Source organism: Hibiscus syriacus, unplaced genomic scaffold, assembly GCF_006381635.1.
Source record: "Hibiscus syriacus cultivar Baekdansim isolate YM2019G1 unplaced genomic scaffold, ASM638163v2 tig00110890_pilon, whole genome shotgun sequence".
NCBI lineage: Eukaryota > Viridiplantae > Streptophyta > Magnoliopsida > Malvales > Malvaceae > Hibiscus > Hibiscus syriacus.
In genome coordinates, this window is record NW_024062900.1 from 12830001 (window position 1) to 12835837 (window position 5837).

At 38.6% G+C, this 5837-nt stretch overlaps 1 pseudogene; it reads right to left on the reverse strand.

The window, feature by feature from the left end:
- Positions 1-4983, reverse strand: part of LOC120144734 — a 5979-nt pseudogene extending 996 nt beyond the window's left edge.
- Positions 4984-5837: the final 854 nt, after the last annotated feature.

Below are 5837 nucleotides of genomic sequence, written 5' to 3' on the forward strand. Positions count from 1 at the left end.
TGTGTTGGAAATAAAACACTCACACAAACAACTTTTATTGAAACTCAAACAAATATTACAAGAGTACTCTCACTCAAAAACAAGAACTACAACTCACTCTTATAAGACTTTGCTTCTTCACTCTTAGAAGCTCTTATTTTTTCTTGATGCTTAAAACTAAATGGGAAGGGTATTTATACTACTCAAGAACAATCCTACACCACACAATAAACTAATTTAAACCATTACAAATTCAACAAATATCTAACTCTCACCTAACTAAATTGATGTAAGCAATGACATCATTAATTAAATGATGTAAGCAATGACATCTTTAATTAAATGATGTAAGTAATGACATCAATTTAGTTTGGGTTTGGGTTTAGGCTCCCATAATGGATCAAGTTTATGATCCAACACCCTCCCTTAAACTTGATCTCGTGACCCCTAGTAGGTTCCTTAATCTTAAGAAGTCTTCGCTGGTCATGGCTTAGTAAAAATATCAGCAACTTGATCTTGTGACTTCACATATTCACTTCCAATCTTTCTGCAACACACTCCCTTATATAGTGTAGCGAATATCAATGTGCTTGCTTCGATCATGGAATACTGGATTCTTCGCTAAGGCAATGGCTGACTTGTTGTCGACACAAAGCTTGGTAGGCTCTTCTTGTATCAAAACCAATCTCCTTCAATAGATTTCTAAGCCAATTGCATGACAAACACATGAGGTAGCAGCAACATATTCGCTTCACAGTGGACAATGTGACAATCGGTTGTTTCTTTGACATCCATGTGAATGCAATATCTCCCATGAAAATACGAATCCAGTAGTGCTCCTTCGATTATCTATGTCTCCACCCCAATCACTGCGCTATATCCAACAAGCTTGTAATCATTAGAAACTGAATAGAACAGCCAAGTCAATGTACCTTTCAGATAGCGAAGAATTCTCTTTGCGGCTTTAAAATGGGGTGGTTGTTGGGATTCCATGTAGCGACTAACCAATCCAACTGCGTGAAGAATATCGGGTCTCGTGCAAGTTAGATAGCGTAGACTTCTACCAAACTTTTGAAGAATGTTGGATCTACACTTTCGCCTTCTTCATGTTTGGTCATCTTGATCCCGTATTCTGCCGGTGTGCTTATTGGCTTACAGTTCTCCATCTTGAACTTCTTCAGTATCTCCTTTGCATAGCTTTCCTGTGAAATGAAAATTCCATCATTTTGTTGCTTAACTTCATGCCAAGGTAGTACGCCATGAGCCCCATGTCTGTCATCTCGAATTCTTTCATCATCACTCCTTGAATTCATTAAACATGCTTGGGTTGCTTCCAGTGAAGATCAAATCGTCCACGTAGAGGCACACGATCAAAATATCTCATCTTTGATCTTGATATATAGAGCATGCTCGTAGGGACATTTGTTGAAGCCATTCTCTTGGAAGTACTTGTCGATTCGGCTATCCATCCCTTGGTGCTTGTTTTAGCCCGTAAAGAGCCTTCTTCAACTTCAACACCTTGTCTTCATGCCCTTTGACTTCATAGCCTGATGGTTGCTGAATGTAAAGTTCCTCTTCAAGAACTCCATTTAGGAAGGCGGACTTTACATCCATCTGTTGTATCTTCCACTTGTTTTGAGCTGCCAAAGAAATGATTAGTCTGATAGTCTCCAATCGAGCACAGGAGCAAATACCTCATCATAGTCAATTCCAGCCTTTTGACTATAGCCTTTAGCAACTAGCCTCGCCTTGTGCCTTTCAATCTCTCCTTTGGCGTTTTGCTTTTGTTTTGTACACCCATTTGAACCTATCGCCTTATGTCCCTTGGGAAGTGAGGTAAGTTCCATGTGTCATTCTTCTCGATGGCCTTGATTTCTTCGTCCATCGCATCTCTCCATTTCTTTTCTTGTACGCTTCTTGAAAGCTCACTGGTTCACAATCGCAAACAGACAAAATAATGTAAGATTATTTTGTCGTTCAGTTACCTCATAGAGATCTCTAAGGCTTCTTGTGCGTTGCACAACTCTTTCACTTTGACTCCCACTTGACGATGATGAAGGTGATGAGTCTCCTTGAGTGGTTGATGTTGGTGAAGTGGGTGGAGTTGCAAGCTCTTGTTGAGATTCATCTAGTTGCTCCCTCATTGTCTGCTCATCTTCTTCAAACTGAGGAAAGAAATTGAAGTCATCTGTATGAGAGTTAAAATCCCATTCTCCTTCTTCGTTGAAGACCACATCTCGACTAATCACAAACTTCTTATTGTCTGGATTGTACAACTTGTAGCCCTTCGAATTAGCATCATAGCCGATGAAGATGAAACTCTCGCTTTTATCATCAAGCTTCGTTCTTCTCTCGTCTGGTACGTGAACATGGGCTATACTTCCAAAGGTTCTCAAGTGGGAAATGCCAGGCTTTCTTCCACTCCATGCCTCTTGCGGTGTCTTTCCTTCCACACATGTGATTGCTTGCACCACTGTCAAGATACCAGGAATTTGCTTGGCCACCATCAGTTTCCTTTCGTGCTAAAAGAAGAGTTTCTTTGCCATCTGTCTTTTCCTCCACGTAATGGCCTTCTCCTCAATTTTGTTGTTGGGAGCTCTACATTCTGAAGCATAATGCCCAAATTTTGACAATTTAACATCGAATTTGAGATTTGTCATACTTTGAGTTTGGATTAATTCTTCCACGGCCTCGTGTTGAGCTTTCTCCTTTCTCATAGTTGTTGTTGGAATTGTTATTGTTGTAATTCCAGCCTCGTCCACGACCTCGACTTCCACCTCGTCCATGGCCTCTACCTCTGCCTTGGCCACGTTGGTTTCTATCATTGCGTTGACTCTCATGCATATCCTTGAGTTGCAGCTTGAGGAGTTGCTCAGTAAACTCATGCTTCTTTTTATGCTTCTCTTCGTATGCTTGCAATGATCCTTGGAGCTGTTCGATCTTCATTTCTTCCAAGTCTTTAGTTTCTTCAATCGTCACGACGATGTGCTCAAATTTGGGATCCAACGACGGAGTATCTTCTCTATTATCCTCACATCGTCTAACTTTTCACCATTTCTTTTTAATTGATTAGAAACAGCTACTACTCTTGAGAAATAATCTGAAATAGACTCAGATGCTTTCATGTTTAAGGATTCGAATTCACCTCTTAATGTTTGGAGACGAACCTTCTTCACTTGCTCGGATCCTTTGTAAGAGGTTTGCAGCTTCTCCCACGCTTCCTTGCTAGAGCTTGCACTTGAAAATCTTTTCAAAACCATCATCATCTAATGCTTGATAGATGAGGTAGAGAGCCTTCTTGTCTCTCTTTCTTGAATCCTTCAAAGTTGTCTTTTGATCTGGTGTAAGAGTAGCAAAAACATCATCATCCGCAGGCTCATTATAGCCTTTCTCTATGATATCCCACACATCTTGTGATCCAAGAAGTGCCTTCATTTTGATACTCCAGTTGTCGTAGTTGTTGTTGTTGAGTGTCGGAACTTGGAATGGTGCCATACCATTTGCCATATCTCTCAATATAATGAGATTTTGTAAAATCCGATTGCACGGATGAATCCGGAACGATGAAAAAAAAAAAAAAAAACTTTGGAGGGACTTGGACAACTCGGTCAAGGGCTCCAACTCGGCTGAATCAACTCGATTTTCTGGCAGCAGTCTTCCGGCGGTGCGTGGCGGTGCGTCAGAACTCAGATTGAGAAAATTCTGGCGGCGTCGTATTCCTCTCGTCGAGACCTTCGATCTTTCCAACTCTCTCTGATGCCACTTTGTTGGAAATAAAACACTCACACAAACAACTTTTATTGAAACTCAAACAAATATTACAAGAGTACTCTCACTCAAAAACAAGAACTACAACTCACTCTTATAAGACTTTGCTTCTTCACTCACTTAGAAGCTCTTAATTTTTCTTGATGCTTAAAACTAAAATGGGAAGGGGTATTTATACTACTCAAGAACAATCCTACACCACACAAATAAACTAATTTAAACCATTACAAATTCAACAAATATCTAACTCTCACCTAACTAAATTGATGTAAGCAATGACATCATTAATTAAATGATGTAAGCAATGACATCTTTAATTAAATGATGTAAGTAATGACATCAATTTAGTTTGGGTTTGGGTTTAGGCTCCCATAATGGATCAAGTTTATGATCCAACAGATTGCCGGAGAAAGAGCAATAGAAGGGGCATTCTCCATCGTAAGTCCCTTCGTTCTTTTTAGCAAATTTGAAAAGCTGCAAACAAAAATAAATTCTTCGTTCAAAACTTACATGCAAATAGAAGAAAGAAGGAAAAAAACTAGTGATATGCATACCGATTTGGCTTTGTTAATAAGGCGACATGCATAAGGTTGATCAACGCTTCTAAAGACAATAGAAGAAGCAGCCATTGCGGCTGAAGTTTCAGCTGTAATCTCAGTTCCAGGTACGGTCTCGTTAATTTGCAACACGGTTCTTGGCGCCTTCATATTCTCCGGTCTTACCCAACACTTATGATCTTCATTACGGTCACCAACCTGAACGAACAATTTGTTCTTTCTACTAGCGCATTTAAGAAAGTAATCGGTGCCCCAACGAAGAGCAGCGTAAACATTTTCCAACTCCCCAGCTGAATGAAGCTCGTTTTTGTAAGCAATGGCGGACCATGACAGTGTGGTGATCATGAAGGCCATCGGCAATCCGAACTTCACGTTGTCTCCTGCATCGTAATACCCTCCCACAAGGTCGACCTGGGTCAATAAACATGTGCAAACAATCAAAACGATTACACAAAAGGTATTTGAAAGAGGGTTGAATTGATTAATCGGAATCTCCCCTCCATTTTAATCTGTTATTTGGAGGGAGTTTCCCTGACCTTTGTGCTTCCAAGAAGATGATGGACTTCGTGAGGGCTTCCCTGTAGTTGAAATCTTGACCACTAACACCGATTAGACAGCTTTGGAAAAGAGCCAACCATGCAACCAATGCAGCTGCTGATGTTCTTCCAAGAGCGGCCATGGAAACAAACAAGAACCAATTCTAATTTTAATGCGATTAGATAGCTATACTAATTCTATGCCCACAAACCAAAGTCTTTCTAAGAGCTCCTGGCTTGGGAGCTCTCAGTTATTGGATTTTGCTTTCTTTTTCAAACTTTGGGGTTGTGGTGAGTGCAAAAGATGAAAGAGGGGACTTGTTTATAAGCACTCCCAAAATGAATTTCTCAAATTTAGTATGCATTTCCTGTTTTGTTTGTCGACAATTAGTCGTATGGACGTTTAAATTAATTACAATATTATTAGAAAATGGAGTTTGTTCAGATATTGCCGGGAAACCATTCATCCAAACTCATGTTCGGTATGATATCCGCGGTCATAAATCTGAACATCTGTTAATCAAAAAGATGTTAGGGTAAAATTTAAATATTTTGTATCTTAACTATCACTTTAATTCCGTTTTCTTCAATTAATTATTTTTTCCCTTTAAAATTATACTTAATGTTACATTTTGGCTTCATTTTAGTCATCCACCATTAAAAACTTAAAAAGATGTTAGGGTAAAATTTAAATATTTTGTATCTTAACTATCACTTTAATTCCGTTTTCTTCAATTAATTATTTTTTCCCTTTAAAATTATACTTAATGTTACATTTTGGCTTCATTTTAGTCATCCACCATTAAAAACTTAACAGGACCGTTGACATGATATATTTTATTTTTTTAATGTGACATTACCTTATGATAATATATTAGCATCAACATTAATATTTTAACGATGAGTGACTAAAATGAAACTAAAACTAAATGCTATATATGATTTAAAAAAAATTCTATGACCAAAACGAATAAAAGTGATAGTTAATGTACAAAAT